The sequence below is a fragment of the Loxodonta africana genome, chromosome 22 (assembly GCF_030014295.1).
Source record: "Loxodonta africana isolate mLoxAfr1 chromosome 22, mLoxAfr1.hap2, whole genome shotgun sequence".
NCBI lineage: Eukaryota > Metazoa > Chordata > Mammalia > Proboscidea > Elephantidae > Loxodonta > Loxodonta africana.
This window is the reverse complement of record NC_087363.1, coordinates 60423673-60443988: the sequence shown is the minus strand read 5'-3', so window position 1 is coordinate 60443988 and position 20316 is coordinate 60423673. Positions and strand designations below refer to the sequence as shown.

Genomic DNA, 20316 nt, shown 5'->3' with positions numbered 1-20316 from the left:
CTCTCTGATTAAATCAACCAACCAGACTATGTACAACCCTGCTTCCACGTCTTTCTCATGTCCACTTTCTGTCTTTGAATAACAGGCCCTTATATCTAATTTCCTACTCTGTCCTATAGTGTCACTACTGGGTTGCTATAAGTACAAAGTGACTGGACAGCAATGGGTTTGGGTTTTTTTGGTTACCTCATTTTACCAGAAATTATATGCCACTTTTTAAATCATTAAGATAGTTTCCTCTCTTTCTTTCTTTTTTTTTTTTTTAACTTTTTATTATGGAAACTTACAAAGTTACATAAAAGTAGATTGAATAGTATAGCAAACTCCCATAACTCTTCATCCAGCTTCAACAATTACAGCCCTTTCCCATTTGTGTTTCATCGCTTCCTTCTCCTACATTTTTGGGGGGAGGAAGGAAAAGAGATCAAGTGTTTGAAGGCAACCCCTAGATCATTTCATCCATAACTGCATTGTATATATCTCTTACTAACGGACAATGGCTTAAAAAATTAGATAAGCACAATACCATTATCATGCCTAATAATATTACCAGTAATTCTTTAATATCATCAAATTCCAGTCCATGTTCAAACTCTCCCTGTTTTTCCCAAAATGAATTTTTACAATTGGTCTGTTGGAATCAGGATCCAAACAAAGTGTGGGCTATGTATTTGAGTGGTATGTCTGTTTTTCCTCCCAATTCATTTTTTTTTAATAATTTTTATTGTCCTTTAAGTGAAAGTTTACAAATCAAGTCAGTCTCTCACACAAAAACCCATATGCACCTTGCTACACACTCCCAATTACTCTCCCTCTAATGAGACACCCCACTTTCTCGTTCCACTCTCTCTTTTTGTGTCCTTTTCGTCAGCTTCTAACCCCCTCCACCCTCTCATCTCACCGCCAGGCAGGAGATGCCAACATAGTCTCAAGTGTCCACCTGGTCCAAGAAGCTCACTCCTCACTAGCATCCCTCTCCAACCCACTGTCCAGTCCAATCCATGTCTGATGAGTTGGCTTCAGGAATGGTTCCTGTCCTGGGCCAACAGAAGGTCTGGGGGCCATGACCACCAGGGTCCTTCTGGTCTCAGTCAGACCACTAAGTCTGGTCTAATGAGAATTTGGGGTCTGCATCCCACTGCTCTCCTGCTCCCTCAGGGGTTCTCTGTGTGTTCCCTGTCGGGGCAGTCATCGGTTGTAGCCGAGCACCATCTAGTTCTTCTGGTCTCAGGATGATGTAGTCTCTGGTTCATGTGGCCCTTTCTGTCTCTTAGGCTCGTAATCACCTTGTGTCCTTGGTGTTCTTCATTCTCCTTTGATCCAGGTGGGTTAAGACCAATTGATGCATCTTAGATGGCTGCTTGCTACCGTTTAAGACCCCAGACGCCACTCTTCAAAGTGGGATGCAGAATATTTTCTTAATAGATTTTATTATGCCAATTGACTTAGATGTCCCCTGAAACCATGGTCCCCAGACTCCTGTCCTTGCTACGCTGGACTTCGAAGCATTCAGTTTATTCAGGAAACTTCTTTGCTTTTGGTTTAGTCCAATTGTGCTGACCTCCCCTGTGTTTTGTGCTGTCTTTCCCTTCACCTAAAGTAGTTCTTATCTACTACCTAATTAGTGAATGCCCCACTCCCACCCTCCCTCCCTCTCCCCTCAAGTAACCACAAAAGAACGTTTTCTTCTCAGTTTAAACTATTTCTCAAGTTCTTATAATAGTGGTCTTATACAATATTTGTCCTTTTGTAACTGACTAATTTCACTCAGCATAATGCCTTCCAGGTTCCTCCATGTTAAGAAATGTTTCACAGATTCCTCACTGTTCTTTATCGATGCATAGTATTCCATTGTGTGAATATACCATAATTTATTTACCTATTCATCCATTGATGGGCACCTTGGTTGCTTCCACCTTTTTGCTACTGTAAACAGTGCTGCAAAAAACATGGGTGTGCATATATCTGTTCGTGTAAAGGCTCTTATTTCTCTAGGCTATATTCCAAGGAGCGGGATTACTGGATTGTATGGTAGTTCTATTTCTAGCTTTTTAAGGAAGCGCCAAATCAATTTCCAAAGCAGTTGTCTCTTTAATCATTACATAGTGTCCTTCCTATCCTTTCTGATGGTTTTAACTTTAAAGCCTATCTTGTCAGAAATTAATATTGCCACTCCTGCTCTTTTTTGACTGTTGTTTGCTTGATATATTTTTTTCCATCCTTTGAGTTTTAGTTTGTTTGTGTCTCTAAGCCTAAGGTGTGTCTCTTGTAGGTAGCATATAGACGGATCTTGTTTTTTAATCCATTCTGCCACTCCCTGTCTCTTTATTGGTGCGTTTAATCTATTTACATTCAGGGTAATTATGGATAGGTATAAATTTAGTGCTATCATTTTGATGTCTTTTTGTGTGTGTTGACAGATTTTTTTTCCCACTTGGTTTTATGTGCTGAGTAGATTTTCTTTATATATTGTCCGTTCCTCATATTTGTGTTGATTTTGTTTCTGCTGAGTCTGTATTTTTACCTTGTATTTTATTTTGATGAGTAGGATAGTTTGTCTCCTTTGTGCTTACCTTATTATTTAGCCCTATTTTTCTAAATTTTAAAACTAACTTTTATTTCTTTGTATCTTTCTTTCCATATGGAAGGTATTTGATTACATTTTAGTCCCTCTTTATTATTTTAATGTTGTCTTCTTTTATATAACATCGCTGCTACCCTGTTTTGGGCTTTTTTTTTTTTTTTTTCCTATAATCTTGCTTTGGTTTTTTTTTTTTTTTTTTTTGGATTTCCCTGTCTGGGTTGACTTCTGGTTGCTCTGCCCAGTGTTCTAGTCTTGGGTTGATACCTGGTATTATTGATTTTCTAACCAAAGAACTCCCTTTAGTATTTCTTGTAGTTTTGGTTTGTCTTTTACGAATCCCCTCAACTTGTGTTTATCTGGAAATGTCTTAATTTCACCTTCATATTTAAGAGACAGTTTTGATGGATATATGATTCTTGGCAGGCAATTTTTTCCTCCAATTTTTTAAATATGTCATCCCATTGCCTTCTTGCCTGCATGGTCTCTGCCGAGTAGTCCGAGCTTATTCTTATTGGCTCTCCTTTGTAGGTGACTTTTCATTTATCCCTCAATGCTTTTATAATTCTCTCTTTATCTTTGGTTTTGGCAGGTTTGATTATAATATGTTTTGGTGACTTTCTTTTAACATCTACCTTATGTGGAGTTCGATGAGCATCTTGGATAGATATCTTCTCATCTTTCACAATATCAGGGAAGTTTTCTGCCAATAAATCCTCAACAATTTTCTCTGTATTTTCTGTTATCCCTCCCTGTTCTGGTACTCCAATCACTTGTAGGTTATTTCTCTTGATCGAGTCCCACATGATTCTTAAGATTTCTTCATTTTTTTAAATTCTTTTATCTGATTTTTCTTCAAATATATTAGTGCCAAGTGATTTATCTTCGAGTTCAGAAATTCTAGCTTCTACTTGCTCAATTCTGCTCCTCTGACTTTCTACTGAGTTATCTAATTCTGTAATTTTATTGTTAATCTTCTGAATTTCTGATTGCCATCTGTCTATGGATTTTTCCAGCTTATTAAACTTTTCATTATGTTCCTGAACAATCTTTCTAATTTCTTCAGTTACTTTATCAGTGTGTTCCTTGGCTTGTTGTGCGTATTGCCTCATTTCCTTCCTGATGTCTTGAAGGGTTCTGTATATTAAACTTTTGTATTCTGCATCTGGTAATTCCAGGAATGCACTTTCATCTAGAAGATCCCTGGATTCTTTGTTTTAAGAGCCTGTTGAGGTGATCATGGTCTGTTTCTTTATGTGACTTGATATTGACTGTTGTCTCTGAGCCATCTACAAGTTGTTGTATTAGTTTATGCTTGCTTACTGTGTCGTAGCTGCTTGCTTTGTTTTGTTTTGGTATACTTCTACGGGTTGCTTGAGTGAGCTAGTTTGATTATTTTTGCCTTTGGAGCTCTGGTGTCCTGTCCCCAGCTGGCTAGAGCTGTTATCAAGTATATCAGTCTAGGAGTCCATTCAGTTTTCTTGTATGTATCCAGCTCAGGTTTCCAGGTAGCTGATATCAACTGTGTGGTACAGGCTCTGTCCTACAGTCTTAGAGGGGCAGGGGTGATTGGCATATATACCAGTATCTGATTCCAGCAGGGGGTCATGCTCTGAACAAGGCAGGGGACTGAAAACCAACCCCCAAGTGTCTCTGAGGAAAATGCATCTCTGTCCCCTAGAGCGTGCTGGTGGGTGGGTTCTGCAGAGGGACCATGGGCACCCAAAGTTTTTGGTTGTAAGGACTGGGAGGTACCAGTTATCTTTGGACCCCTGTGGCGGGTGGCTGGGTGACCTGAGTGGAGCTACCAGTCCTTAGGTCCCTGACGTGGGTAGGTGAGGACCTTGTTTAATAGGCAAAGCAATGTCAAATGTCAAACACCCACCTCTCCACCGCACAGCTGAAATGGCTGGAGTTTGCCAACAAGGGCCTATTCTCCGGAAATATGCCCACACAGGTCCATGCAGAAGGGAAAGGTGCTCAAGGTCCGTGGATGGTTCATGCCTGGACAGGAGCTGCTTCTGTCCTGAGCTCCCCCAGTTAATTGAGCTGGCAAATTATCTTTTCCCCCCAGTTGCAAATTTTTTCCTTCCCCAAGGCCAGAAGGATGGCTCTAGGTGCTTACCAGGGTCTATCTCAGGCCCAGGGATTCAGCCACTGAAGCCAGCTTTGGGGGGCAGGGGGCGGGATGGTAAAATGTATGCAAATACTTAGCTTTTGCCAAGAACGCCGTTCTCCTCAGGTTCTGGAGGTGTGAGTGGGCTGTGTGGCTGGCTGCTTCTCCCTGAGGAAACTTCGGCCAAACGCTAGGACCAGCCCTCCGCCACCGCCGCTGCTGCTCCGGGAATGGCGCCTGAGGGCTCCCCACAATTCAGGTCCGGTAACTCCTCTCCACCTCTGAACAGCCTCTTCCACCCTCTGCCCCTCAGTTCGTTGTCTAAGCTTGCCTTTGACGCTCAGGGCTCCCAGCTTGTCACAAATATACTCGTTTCACTTGTTTTTTTTTGGTCTTTGTTGTAAAGAGGGCTTGACGGAAGCGTCTGTCTATTCCACCATCTTGGCTCTGCCTCCCCAATTCATTTTTTAGTGAGATGTAATTCCCATAGCTAACATGCCTCTTAAGTCTCTTTTAATCTATAACAGTTCCTCCTGGCCCTTTATTTCATGCTATTTATTTTTTGAAGAATTTCTCAATGTCTTGCAGAATTTATCAATTTCTGGATTTGTCTAATTGTATCCTTGTGATGTCATCAACACACTCTTCTTTCACCTTCTTTCTCTTTCTTTCCTGTAAATTGATGGTTAGATCTAGGGGCTCCATTAGATTTAGCTACTTTTTTTTTTTTTTTAAATAATGTAGATTTTCCCTTTCTCCCTTCTTTTTTTTAAATCTACCTAGGTCGTATCTCCTCCAAGAATTCTTCACTCTGCCTGCCTTCGGTGGTTGCTCTTTTCTGAGAACACTAGTAGCCGTTGCCTGTCTATCACTCTATGCATTAACCATTTACATTCCTAGTCATAAAAGGCAGAGACTGCCTTTATAAAAGGTACTGCATATGTCTCATCACTACTATTTCACCCATTCCCAGTATCCAGTGTGCTTGGCAGAGTGGGCAGTAGACACGCTGTAAGTGGTTGTTGAGCTAAATGGATCTGAGAGTGTAAATCATCTATCATTCATCTGCTGGTTAGTCATTTGCTGCCTTATGTGTGGTTTCTCAGGGCCCTGGTGGTACAGTGGTTAAGAGCTATAGTTGCTAACCAAAAGGCCAGCAGTTCAAATCCACCAGCCACTCCTAACTTTAGGGCTGTGATCTTCTTGAAGTCAAATATCTTTTTGTAGTCCGAGTACCTAACGCAATGCCACGTTCATAACAAATGCGTGTACAATGCATGCTAAAATGAGGACCCTTGCCTACTCATCCTTGCAAAATTTTTGGGAGCTCAATTTAGAGATCCACTTGAAAAGCGTTGTGTAAAAAGTAAAGTGTTACATAAATACGGGTAATATTATTAATGACAATTGTTATAATGTCTAGCACAATCTTTTATCAGGCACAATCTTTAGTTGAAATGTATAGAGCTATGAAATTTTTCCCCTATTTTTTAGAAGTGGTCCCTGCATCTAGGGTTCAACTCATTAACAAAGAGAAGTTACAGGGGCCATCTATCAGGCTGCCAACTTTTTGGTATGTGGATTGATACTGTAACAGTCCATAGAATATTGCTCCTTTCTCAGACTGAAAAGTTTTATGGTGATTATTCAAAGATGTTTTAGTTACAAGTAACAGAACTTAAACCAAAATAGTTCCAGGAAAAAGGACACCTTTTGGTTTGTATACCTGGCAAATCTAGGGATATATGACTTCATACATAGTTGGGGGAAAAAAAAATAGAAACAACGTTATCGTAGTTTTCTCTCTTCTCAGTTTGCTTATCTCTGCTTCTTTTTGATTATTGATCTCATCTCTTTCTCTGCCATTTCTGATCAGCTTCCCCACGTGGTCATAAGTTAGTACAGGTTTCCTTCTTTCTAGCAGGATGCTTCCAAAAATCAGGGACAGTCTTCTCCAATTGCCCTAGCAGAAAAGTCCCAAGAAGGACTTCTAGTCATGTTAGGGTTCTTAGCCAAAGGAATCACTGTGGCTAAGGAGACGGGGCCCTTTAATGGTCAGGACTGGGCCACATAACCATTCCCGTTGGGTGGCAGATGGAACACAAAACACTGCCAAGTACTGGGTCATCCTCACAATCTTCACTATGTTTCAAGCTATTGTCCAGCTTTCGCATGCATGTGAGGCGACTGAAAACACCATTGCCTGAGTCAGGCACACCTTAGCCCTCAAAGTGACATCTTTACTATTTAACCCTTTAAAGAGGTCTTTTGCAGCAGATTTACCAGTGGCATATTCAATATTCTTTGCTGGACTAAGGTGCACCTGACCCATGCCGTGTTACTTTCAATCATCTCATATGAATGCAAAAGGCATCAATTCTTTTTCAGTCTTCCTTATTGTCCAGCTTTCGCATTCATATAAGGTAATTGAAAATACCTTGGCTTGAGTCAGGTGCATCTTACTCCTCAAAGTGGTATCTTTGCATTTCAATACTTTAAAGAGGTCTTTTGCAGCAGATTTGCCCAGTGCAATTTGATTTCTTGGCTGCTGCTTACATGGGCATTGATTATGGATTCAAGTAAAATGAAATTCTTGGTACCTTTGGTATGTTCTCCATTTATCATGATGTTGCTCATTGGTCCAGTTGCGAGGAGTTCTGTTTTCTTTATGTTGAGGTGTAATTCATACTGAAGTCTTTGATCTGCATCAGTAAGTGCTTCCAGACCTTTTCACTTTCAGCAAGTGAGGAAGGTTGTATCATCTACGTATCTCAGGTTGTTAATGTATTATCTACATATCTTCCTCGAATTCTGATGCCCTGTTCTTCTTCATATAGCTCACCTTCTTGGATCATTTGCTCAGCAGAAAGATTGAATAAGTATGGTGAGAGGATACAACCCTGATGTATACCCTTCCTGATTTTAAATCACACAGTATCCCTCAGTCTATGTACAGGTTCCGCATGAGCACAATTAAGTGTTGTAGAATTCCCATTCTTCATAATGTTCTACATAATTTGTTATGATCCACACAGTCAAATGCCTTTGCATAGTCAGTAAAGCACAGGTAAACATCTTTCTGGTATTCTCTGCTTTCAGCCAAGATTCATCTAACATCAGCAATGATATCCCTCTTTCCAAGCCCTCTTGTGAATCTGGCTTGAATTTCTGGGAGTTCCCTGCTAATGTACTGCTGCAACTGTTTCTGAATTTTCTTCAGCACAGTTTTATTTGCATGTGATATTAATGATATTGCTTGATAATTTCTGCATTCCATTAGATAATCTTTCTTTGGAATGGGCATGTATATGGTTCTCTTCCTGTCGGTTGGCCAGGTAGCTGTCTTCCAAATTTGTAGGCCTAGATGAGTGAGCAGTTCTAGAGCTGCATCTGTTTGTTGAAACAGCTCGGTTGCTATTCCTTCAGTTCCTGAAGCCTCGTCTTCCACCAGTGCCTTCAGTGCAGCTTGGACTTCTTCCTTCAGTACCATAAGTCCTTGATCATATGCTACCTCCTGAAACGGTTAAACATCAACCTATTCTTTTTGGCACAATGATTCTGTATATTTCTTTCATCTTCTTTTGATGCTTCCTACATCGTTCAATTTTTTGCCCATGAAATCCTTCAATACTGCAACTCAAGGCTTGAATTTTTTCTTTAGTTCTTTCAGCTGGAGAAATGTCAAGTGTGTTCTTCCCTTTTGGTTTTCTAACTCCAGGACTTTGCACATTTCATTATAACACTTTGTCTTCTCAAGCTGCCCTTTGAAATCTTTTGTTCAGCTCTTTTACTTCGTCATTTCCTGCTTTTGCTTTAGCTGCTCTACATACAAGAGCAAGTTCCAGAGTGTCTTCTGACATTCATTTTTGTCTTTTCTGTCCTTCTGTCCTTTTAATGACCTTTTGCTTTCTTCATGTGTGATGTCCTTGATATCATCCCACAACTATTCTTGAGATGGTCTCTAAATTCAGGTGGAATATATTCAAGGTTGTACCTTGGCTGTCATGGACTAGTTTTAATTTTCTTCAGTTTCAACTTGAACTTGCATATGAGCAATTGATGGTCTGCTCCACAGTCAGCCCCTGGACCTGTACTGACTGATGATATCAAGCTTCTCCATGGTTTCTTTCCACAGATGTGGTCAATTTGATTCCTGTGTATTCCATCCTGCAAGGTCCACATGTATAGCTGCCGTTTATGTTGTTGAAAAAGATGTTTGCAATGAAGAAATCGTCGGTCTTGTAAAATTCTATTATGCTATCTTCAGCATCGTTTCTGTTACCGGTGCCATATTTCCCAATCACCGATCCTTCTTATTTGTTTCCATCTTTCACATTCCAATCACCAGTAATTATCAATGCATCTCAACTTTTTTCAATTTTAGACTGCAGAAGTTGGTAAAAAATCTTCAATTTCTTCATCTTTGGCATTAGTGGTTAGTACGTAAAGTTGAATACTGGTCTTATTAACTACTCTTCCTTGTGGGTGCATGGATATTATGCTATCATTGACAGCGTTGTATATCAGGATAGATCTTGAAATGTTCTTTTTTATTTTTTAATTAATTTTTATTGTGCCTTAAGTGAAAGTTTACAAATCAAGTCAGTCTCTCATTCAAAAATTTATACACACCTTGCTATACACTCCTAATTGCTCTCCCCCTAATGAGACAGCACACTCCTTCCTTCCGTTCTCTCTCCTTGTGTCTATTCGTGCAGCTTCTGGCCCCCTCTGCCCTCTCATCTCCCCTCCAGACAGGAGATGCCAACAGAGTCTCATGTGTCTACTTGATCCGAGCAGCCCATTCTTCACCAGGAATGTTTTCCATCCCATATTCCAGTCCAATCCCTGTTCAAAGAGCTAGTCCCAGAAGTGGTTCCTATCTTGGGGTAACAGAAGATCTGGGGACTATGAACAATGGGGTCCTTCTAGTCCCAGTCTGACCACTAGATCTGGTCTTTTTATGAGAATTTGGGGTCCGCATCCCACTGCTCTCCTCCTCACTCAGGGGTTCTCTGTTGTGTTGCCTGTCAGGGTAATCATCAGTTGTGGCAGGGCACCACCTAGTTCTTCTGGTCTCAGGCTGATGTAGTCTCTGCTTTCTGTGGTCCCTTCATAGTCGGTCACCTTGTGTCCTTGGTGTTCTTTGTTCTTCCTTGCTCCAGGTGGGTTGAGACCAATTGGTGCATTTTAGATAGCCACTTGCTAGCATATAAGACCCCAGACACCACTGTCCAAAATGGGATGCAGAATATTTCCTTAATAGATTTTATTATGCCAATTTACTTGGATGTCCCCTGAAGCCCTGGTCTCCAAACCCCTGCCCCTGCTTTGCTGGCCTTTGAACCATTCAGTTTGTTCAGGAAAGTTCTCTGCTTTTGGTTTAGTCCATTTGTGTTGACCACTCCTGTATTGTGTGTTGTCTTTCCCTTCACCTAAAATAAAACTTATCTACTATCAAATTAGTAAAAATGCCTCTCCCTCCTTCCCTCCCTCCCCCCTCTCGTAACCATCAAAGAATATTTTCTTCTCTGTTTAAACTATTTCTCCAGTTCTTATAATAATGGTCTTACGCAATATTTGTCCTTTTGCAACTGACTAATTTCACTTAGCATAATGTCTTCCAGGTTTCTGCATGTTATGAAATGTTTCATGGGTTCATCATTGTTCTTTATCAATGCATAGTATTCCATTGTGTGAATATACCATAATTTATTTATCCATTCATCCACTGATAGGCACCTTGGTTGCTTCCACCTTTTTGCTAATATAAACAGTGCTGCAATGAACATGGGTGTGCATATATCTTTTCACGTAAAGGCTCTTATTTCTCTAGGATATATTCCGAGGAGTGGGATTGCTGGATCGTATGGTAATTTTATTTCTAGCTTTTTAAGGATGCGTCAAATCTATTTCCAAAGTGGTTTTACCATTTTGCTTTCCCACCAGCAGTGTATAAGTGTTCCAGTCTCGCCACAACCTCTCCAACATTTATTATTTTGTGTTTTTTGGATCAGTGCCAGCCTTGTTGGAGTGAGAGGGGATCTCATTGCAATTTTGGTTTGCATTTCTCTAATAGCTAATGATCATGAGCATTTCTTCATGTATTTGTTAGCAGCCTGAATGTCTTCTTTAGTGAAGTGTGTGTTCATATCCTTTGTCCATTTTTTAATTGGGTTGTCTTTTTGTAGTATCATGTAGAGATCAGGCACTGATAGGAAATGTCATAGCTAAAAACTTTTTCCCGGTCTGTAGGGAGTCTTTTTACTCTTTCGGTGAAGTCTTTGGATGAGAATAGGTGTTTGATTTTTAGGACCTCCCTGTTATCTGGTTTCCCTTCTGCATTTTTAATAATGTTTTGTATACTGTTTATGCCATGTATTAGGGCTTCTAGCATTGTCCCTATTTTTTCTTCCATGATCTTTATCGCTTTAGATTTTATATTTAGGTCTTTGATCCATTTTGAGTTTGTTTTTGTGCATGGTGTAAGGTATGGGTCTTGTTTCACTTTTTTGCAGTTATGCCAGCACCATTTGTTAATAGCCTATCTTTCCCCCAATTAACTGGCTTTGGGCCTTTGTCAAATATCAGCTGCTCATAAGTGGATGGATTCATGTTTGGATTCTCAATTCTGTTCCATTGGTCTGTGTATCTGTTGTTGTACCAGTACCAGGCTCTTCTGACTACTGTGGCAGTGTAATAGGTTCTAAAATCAGGTTAAGTGAGGCCTCCCACTTTGTTCTTCTTTGTCAGTAATGCTTTATTTATCCGGGGCCTCTTACCCTTCCATATGAAGTTGGTGATTTGTTTCTTCATCTCATTAAAAAATGTCATTGGAATTTGGATTGGAATTGCATTGTATCTATAGATGGCTTTTGGTAGAATAGACATTTTTACAATGTTGAGTCTTTCTATCCACGAGCAAGGTATGTTTTTCCACTTATGCAGGTCTCTTTTGGTTTCTTGCAGTAGTGTCTTTCAGTTTTCTCTTTATAGGTCTTTTACATGTCTGGTAAGATTTATTTCTAAGTATTTTACCTTCTTGGGGGCTACTGTAAGTGGCGTTGATTTGTTGATTTCCTCTTCAATGTTCTTTTTGTTGGTGTAGAGGAATCCAACTGATTTTTGTATGTTTATCTTGTATCCTGATACTCTGCTGAACTCTTCTATTAGTTTCAGTAGCTTCCCTGAGGATTCTTTAGGGTTTTCTGTGTATAAGATCATATCACCTGCAAATAGAGATACTTCTACTTCTTCCTTACCAATCTGAATGCCCTTTATTTCTTTTTATCTAGCCTAATTGCTCTGGCTAGGACCTCCAGCATAATGTTGAATAAGAGTGGTGATAAAGGGCATCCTTGTCTGATTCCCATTCTCAACGGGAATGCTTTCAGACTCTCTCCATTTAGGATGATGTTGGCTGTTGCTTTTATATAAATGCCCTTTGTTATGTTGAGGAGTTTTCCTTCTATTCCTATTTTGCTGAGAGTTTTTATCATGAATGGGTGTTGAACTTTGTCAAATGCCTTTTCTGCATCAATTGATAAAATCATGTGGTCCTTGTCTTTTGTTTTATTTATATTATGGATTACATTAATTGTTTTTCTAATGTTGAACCATCCCTGCATACCTGGTATGAATCCCACTTGGTCATGGTGAATTATTTTTTTGATGTGTTGTTGAATTCTTTCAGCTAGAATTTTGTTGAGGATTTTTGCATCTAAATTCATGAGGGATATAGGTCTATAATTTTATTTTTTGTGTGGCGTCTTTACCTGGTTTTGGTATCAGGGTTATGCTGGCTTCATAGAATGAGTTTGGGAGTATTCTTTCCTTTTCTATGCTCTGAAATACCTTTAGGGGTAGTGATGTTAACTCTTCTCTGAAAGTTTGGTAGAGTTCTGCAGTGAAGCCGTCAGGGGCAGAGCTTTTTTTTTTGCTGGGAGTTTTTTGATTACCTTTTCAACCTCTTCTTTTGTTATGGATCTCTTTAGTTGTTCTACTTCTGTTTGTGTTAGTTTAGGTAGGTAGTGTGTTTCTAGGAATTCATCCATTTCTTCTAGGTTTTCAAACTTGTTACGGTACAAATTTTTTTAGTAATCTGATATGATTCTTTTAATTTCAGTTGGGTCTGTTGTGGTATCACCCATCTCATTTCTTATATGGTTAGTTTGCTTCCTATCCTGTTCTGAAATATTCTTTTTGATGATGAATGTGACACCGTTCCTCTTCAATTTGTCATTCCCAACATAGTAGACCATATGATTTTCCAATTCAAAATGGCCAATACCAGTCCATTTCAGTTCATTAACAGCTAGGATGTCAATCTTCAAGTGTCCCATTTCACTTTTGACAACTTCCAATTTTCCTTGATTCATACTTCTTACATTCCATGTTCCAATTATTAACGGATGTTTACAGCTATTTCTTCTCATTTTGAGTCATGCCACATCAATAAATGAAGAGGTTTTCCTGAACAAAGAGTAGGCTGAAACCTGAAGTAAGGGCGTAGGAGGAAAATAGTCTGGGTATCCAAGAACAGCAGTTACATGTATGTATGTCAGGATAACCTCAGCTCTGTACCCGAAGGATCTCTCTACAGGATGCACTTATTTGGAAGAAAGTTCACAGGTCTTCTTTGGTAGTTTTTTCTCCATTAAGTTTGGTTCTTTCGGTCTGGCCAGGTAACTGATATAATGAAGTAAAGAACAGTTTTATGATAGTTCTGAAGATATTATAAACAGGCAGTTGTAAGATGAAGTCCTTGACTTCAAGGGGTCGACAGACCAAAATTGTATATAGAACTTTGTTTATAACTGCATCTTCTGGGAGAGGGTCCATAGCTTTCCTCAGGTTTAAATGGTCTGGTGAACTAAAAGATTAAGAAGACTCCAATATTTCTCAGTTCGGGTACCACTGGCATTTGGACAATAAAGTTTATCACTGTGAAAGATGTTTAGTGTCTCTGGCTCCTTCCTCAATATCTGTAACCAGTTGCTACTGAATCTGTTTCAACCCATGGCCACCCCATGTGTGTCAGGGTGGAACTGTGCTCCGTAGGGTTTTCAATAGCTGATTTTTTGGAACTAGATCGCCAGGGCTTTGTTTCAAGGGGCTTTTCTGGGTAGACTTAAATCTCCAACCTTTCAGTTGTTAGCTGAATTATGGTGACAATGAACCCCTCCTCTCACATTCCAAAAGTCTACAGTTGAGAATCCAGATGCGACTAGGAGTCTAGACTAAAAAACTCTCGTGTGTTTTTCCTTTCCTCTCCCTGCTGGCAGAAGGTAATCCTTTTTCATTTTTGACGTCTAATTTCTAGCAGCCCTTCTGTCAAAGAACATGGGATTCTACATTCACTGGCAAGAAAAGCCCCCTTTCCTCAGGGATGTTTTCAGTTACTCTGTCATGTCTTAATGGTTATAGTGAATGATCTATAAATAGTATTTTGGGGACTAACTTTTATTGTGGGGTTTTGATATTTGCTCCAGCATACCTTGTACCTCCTAGACTGTTTCCAAATCTTCTCAAGACCCCTCAGCTCTAAAATCCACTCATTTTTTGGAGACCTTTTTGTTTGTTTTGTTTTGTTTTATTATGTCTTAGGTGAAAGTTTACAGTGCAAGTTAATTTCTCATTCAAAAATTTATACACAAATTTTTTTATGACATTGGTTGCAATCCCTGCAATATGTCAACACTCTCCCTCTTTCCTCTTACACTTTGAGTTCTTCACGTCCATTTATCCAGGCTTCTTGTCCCTTCCCGCCTTCTTGCCTTTACTTTTGGGCAGGTGTTGCCTATTAGATCTCATATACTTGATTGGACTAAGCAGGACTTTCCTCGCATATGCTATTGTTTGTTTTATAGGACTGTCTAATCTTTGAATGAAAGGCTGACTTCAGGAATGGCTTCAGTTCTGAGTTACCATGACATCTGTTATGAGATGTTTCCCTTATTCATCACTGTTCTTTATCATTGAACAATATTCCGTTGTGGATACGTACCATGATTTGTTTATCTGTTCATCTATTGATGGGCACTTACTTTGTTTCTATCTGTTTACTGTTGTGAATAGTGCTGCAATGAACAAGGTGTGCATATGTCTGTGCATGAGATGGCTCTTATTTCTCTAGGGTATATTCCTAGGAGTGGTATTGCTGGATCATATGGTATTTTTATTTCTAGCTTTTTAAGGAGGCACCATATCGTTTCTCATATTAGTTTTAACATTTTACATTCCCATCAGCAGTGCATAGAGTTCTAGTCTCCCTCCAACCTCTCCAAAATTTGCTATTCTGTTTTTTTTTTGATTCGTGCCAGCAATGTTGGGGTGAGATGATATCTCACTATAGTTTTGATTTGCATTTCTCTAGTGGGAATGCATGTATGGATTATATCTCAACATAAAGAAAACAAAAACCCTGACAGCTAGACCAGTAAGCAACATCATGATAAACAGAGAAAAGTTTGAAGTTTCAAGGATTTCATTTTACTTGGATCCAGAATCAATACTCATGGAAGCAGAAGTCAAGTAATCAAAAAATTCATTTCATTGGGAAAACCTGCTGCAAAGGACTCCATTAAGGTGTTGAAAAACAAAGAAGTCCCCTTAAAGACTAAGGTGCACCTGACCTGATCACCTCATATGCATGCGAAAGCTGGACAATGAATAAGGAAGAATGAAGAGGAATTGATGTATTTTAATTGTAGTGTTTGTGAAGAATATTGAATATACCATGGACTGCCAGAAGAACAAACAAATCTGTCTTGGAAGAAGTACAGTCAGAATGCCCCTTAGAAGCAAAGATGGCAAGACTGTGTCTCACATACTTTGGACATGTTATCAGGAGGGATCAGTCCCTGGAGAAGGGCATCACGCTCGGTAACATAGAAGGTCAGAGAAAAAGACGAAGATCTTCAATGAGGTGGATTGACACAGTGGCTGCAACAATGGGCTTAAGCATAACAACGATCGCCAGGATGGTGCGGGACTTGACAGTGTTTTGTTCTGTTATACATAGAGTGGCTATGAGTTGGGATGGACTCATTGGTGCCTAACAACAATTGCTAATGATTGCAAGCATTTCCTCATGGGTCTGTTAGCTGCCCGAATGTTAATGTTTTCTTTGGTGAAGTGTCTGTTCATATCATTTGCCCATTTATTAATTGGATTATCTTTTCGTTATTGAGGTGTTGAAGTATTCTATAGATTTTAGAAATTAGGCCCTTGTCAGAAATGTCTTAGCCAAGTTTTTTTTTCTCAATCTGTAGGTTCTTTTTTTAATCTTTTGGTGAAGTCTTTTAATGAGTTTAGGTGTTCAATTTTTAGGAGCTCCCAGTTATCTGCTTTATCTTCTGGTGTCCGTGCATTGTTTGTTATGGTTTATACTGAATTTATGCAGTGAATTAGGGCTCCTAGAATTGTCTGTATTTTTTCTTCCATGATCTTTACCATTTTAGGTTTCATATACAGGTCTTCGATCTATTTTGACTTAGTTTTTATATATGGTGTGAGGTATGAGTCCTATTTTATTTTTTTACAGATGGACATCCAGTTTTGCCAGCACGATTTGTTAAAAAGACTGTCTTTCCCCATTTAATGAACTTCAGTCCTTTGTCAAAGATATTCTGACCATAGGTGGATGGTTTGTGTCTGGGTTCCCAATTCTGTTCCATTGGTCCCTGAGTCTGTCATTGTACCAGTACCAGGCTGTTTTGACTGCCGTGGCTGTGTATTAGACTCTAAGATCAGGTAGTCTCAGGCTTCCTATTTTGTTCTTTTTCTTCAATAATGCTTTACTTCTCCGGGGTCTCTTTCCTTTCCATTTAAGTTTGGTGACTAATTTTTCCCTCTCATTAAAAAATGCTATTGGTATTTGAATCAGGGTTGCAATTTCAAGTGTAGATCATTTCAGGTAGAACTGACATTTTCACAATGTTGACATGGTATGTTTTCCCATTTATGTAGGTCTCTTTTGCTTTCTTGCAATAGCATTTTGAAGTTTTTTTTTTTTTTTTGAATAGTTCTTTTATGTCACTGGTTAGATTCATTCCTAAGTATTTTCTCCTTCTAGGGACTATTATAAATGGTATTGGTCCCTGATTTCCTTTTCAAAGTTTAACTTGTTAGTGTATAGGAATCCAACTGATTTGTGTATGTTGATCTTGTATCCTGCTACTATGCTGAATCTTTCTATTAGTTCCAGTAGTTCCCTTGTGGAATATTTGGTGTTCTCTATGTATAGGATCATATCATCTACAAATAGAGACAGATTTACTTCTTCCTTTCCAGTTTGGATGCCCTTTGTTTCTCTTTCTCACCTTATTGCTCCAGCTAGGACTTCTAGCACAGTGCTAAATAGGAGTAGTGATAAAGGGCATCCTTCTCTTGTTCCCGTTCTCAGGGTGAATGCTTTCAGCCTCCGTCCATCAAGAATGATATTGGCTGTTGGTTTTGTATAGATGCCCTTTATTACATAGAGGAATTTCCTTCTACTCCTGTTTTACTGAGAGTTTTTATCAGGAATGGTTGTTGGACTTTATCAAATGCCTTTCTGCAACAATTGAAATGATCATGTGATTCTTTTCTTTATTTTTTGTTTTCGGATAAAGGCTTGTCTTACTGAATGATTGATCTGTATGATCGCCGAGAGACTGGGAGCAGTTTAATTTCCTGGTCTCCTCCTCGTTGGATAGAGTGCTGATGATCTCTTCTTTCTTGGTTTGTAGCCGCTCCTCACGGTGCTTGCGTGCTTCTTTGGTCTTAGACCTGTGGGCCTTAGCCTAGTCAGCTAGGAGCTTATTGCAGGCCTTGTCTATCTTCAGCCTGTGGATGTGTCCCATGAAAATCACTTGTTCTTGAACAGGTTCCCCTTCTGGCACAGGCTGTGATACATGTGGCAGTCAGTCTTCTTAGATTCATGGTATCTTGTGAGCAGCCGGGACAGAATTCTCATACTCCTCTTCCAGGTCACATTCTCAGGCATCTGAGCCCTGGCAGTACCCTTTTGGTTACCTATGCCCATATGCCTGCCCTTTCAGTGGGCTAAGGTATTTTTCTGGCATTGAGCCCAAAAATGGATGGTTACAGGCTTGTGGGTGATCAGACCATCTTTAATCAGTTTCCAGATTTACTAGAAGGAGTTGGCATCGATGATTTCATTGGTCTCATTGGGATCCAACCAGACCTTTTTCTTGCCACAGTGGAGGACACTGGAGGCTAGCCTCTTCTGAAGCCTAAGCATACTCACAGCTATGGCCACAGCTCTGAAAGGAAAGTAGATTCTTTCATTTTTTTTTTTATGTAGTGGGTTACATTGATTGATTTTCTAATGTTGGGCCATCCTTGCATACCTAGTATGAATCCCACTTGGTTGTGATATATTGTTTTCTTTGATATGATACTGAGTTCTATTGGTTAGAATTCTGTTGAGAATTTTTGCATCTATATTCATGAGAGATATTGGTCTGTAATTTTCTATTTTTGTGTTATCTTTGCCTGGTTTTGGTATCAGGGTTTTTCTGGCTTCATAGAATGAATTTGGGAGTATTCCTTCCTTTTCTATGCTCTGAAATAGTTTGAGTAGCACTGGTGTAAGCTCTTCTCTTAATGTTTGATAGAATCCTCCAGTGAAGCCATCTGAGCCAGGGCTTTTTTTGTTGTTGTTGGGAGTTTTTTTTTTTTTTTTAATTATCCCTTCAATTGCTTCATTTGTTATGGATCTGTTCAGGTTTTCTATTTTATTTTGTGTTAGTTATGTAGGCAGTGTATTTCTAGGTTCTCAAATTTGTTGGGGTACAATTTTTCATAGTATTCTATTTTGATCCTTTTTATTTCAGTAGGGTCTGTTGCAATGTCTACCATCTCATTTCTTATGTGGGTTATTTGCTTCCTCTCCTGCTTTTCCTTTTGTCAGTGTAGCCATTGATTTGTCGATTTTGTTGATCTTTTCCAAGAACCAACTTTTGGTCTAGTTGATTCTACAGATTTTCTCTTCTCTATTTTATTTATTTTTGTTCCAATCTTTATTGTTTCCTTTCTTTTGGTGGCTGTGGGCTTCCTTTGCTCTTCTCTATTTGTTTGAGTTGTAGGGCTAACATTTTGATTTTGGCCTGTTCTTTTTTTTTTGATGTGTACAGTTATTGCTATAAATTGACCTCTGAGCACTGCCTTTGCTGTCCCAAAGGTTTCAGTACGAGATGTTTTTATTCTCATTTGATTCTAGGAATCTTTTTATTTCCTCTGTTATCCAGTTGTTTTTAAGCAGGGTGTTATTCAGTTTCCATGTATTTGATTTTTTATTCTTGCTTTCCCTTGCTTTCCCTGTTATTGATTTCTATTTTTATGGCATTGTGATCAGAGAGAATGCTTTGTATTATTTCGATGTTTTGATTTTATTGAGTGTTGCTTTGTGGCCTAAAATATGGTTTGTTCTAGAGAATGTTCCATGTGCGTTGGAAAACAATGCATACCTTGCTGCTGTGGGGTTGAGTGTTCTATTTATCTGTGAGGTCCAGTTGTTTGATTTTGGCCTTCAGATTTCCTGTATGTCTGTTAAATTTCTTTCTAGATGTTCTGTGTTTTACTGAGGGTAGTATGTTGAAGTCTCCTACTATTATGGTGGAACTATCTATTTCTCTTTTTCAGTGCTGTTAGAGTTCGTTTCATGTCTTTTGGGGCCCTGTCATTGAGAGCGTATATATTTATTAGTTATGTCTTGTTGGTGGATTGTCCCTTTAATCATTATATTATGTCCTTCCTTGTCTTTTATGGCTGATTTTGCCTTAATGTCTGTTTTATCTGAGATTAGTATTGCCACTCCTGCATTTTTATGTTATCTTTTGCTTGATATATTTTTTCCATTCTTTGATTTTTAATAAATTTATGACTTTGTGTCTAAGGTGTGTCTCTTGTGGACAACATATTGATGGGTCTTTTTTTTTTTTTTTTTTAATCCATTCTGCCACTCTCTGTCTCTTGACTGGTGCATTTTAGCCATTTACATTCAGTGTGATTTTCAGTAGGTATGAGCTTATTTCTATCATATCATTGTGCTTTCTTTTTTTATGTTGCTGACATTGTCTGTTTTCCCCTCATTTTCCTGTGCTGACTTCCTTTTGTTTATGGATTTTCTTTCCTTTCTTTTTTGTTATTATTGAGTTTGTGTTTACTGAGTCTTTATGTTTCTTCTTCTTTTTTTTTTTTTTTCTGATGAGCAGGTTTGTTAACTTTCTTTTTATTCTTGTATTATTTTTGTTCTTTTATTATTGATTACCTTGAAATTTACACTTACCTTCCTAACTTTGAACAATGCATGCCAGTCTTTTGTTACTTGATATCACCTTGACTTCCTCTCCATTTGAAAGTCCTATACCTGCATGGTTTATTACCCCTCTTATTATTTTGACATTGTCATCATTTACAGGTTGATGGCTCTGTTTCCCTGTTTAAAACCTCTAAACTTTGTTTTATTATTGAGAGTTCTTTACCTACATTGATATCTAGATTATTGTGTCCTGTGTCCTAGACTCTGGTTGTTGCTGGATGTTGTCAGCTCTCTAACTGAAGGACTCACTTTAATATTACCTGTAAGTTTGGTTTGGTTTTTATGAGTTCC

General features: G+C 38.9%; 1 pseudogene; it reads right to left on the bottom strand.

Annotated features, from left to right (window-relative positions):
* Nucleotides 1-16728: 16728 nt before the first annotated feature.
* LOC100665220 (large ribosomal subunit protein eL19-like) lies at nucleotides 16729-17978 on the bottom strand (annotated as a pseudogene).
* Nucleotides 17979-20316: the final 2338 nt, after the last annotated feature.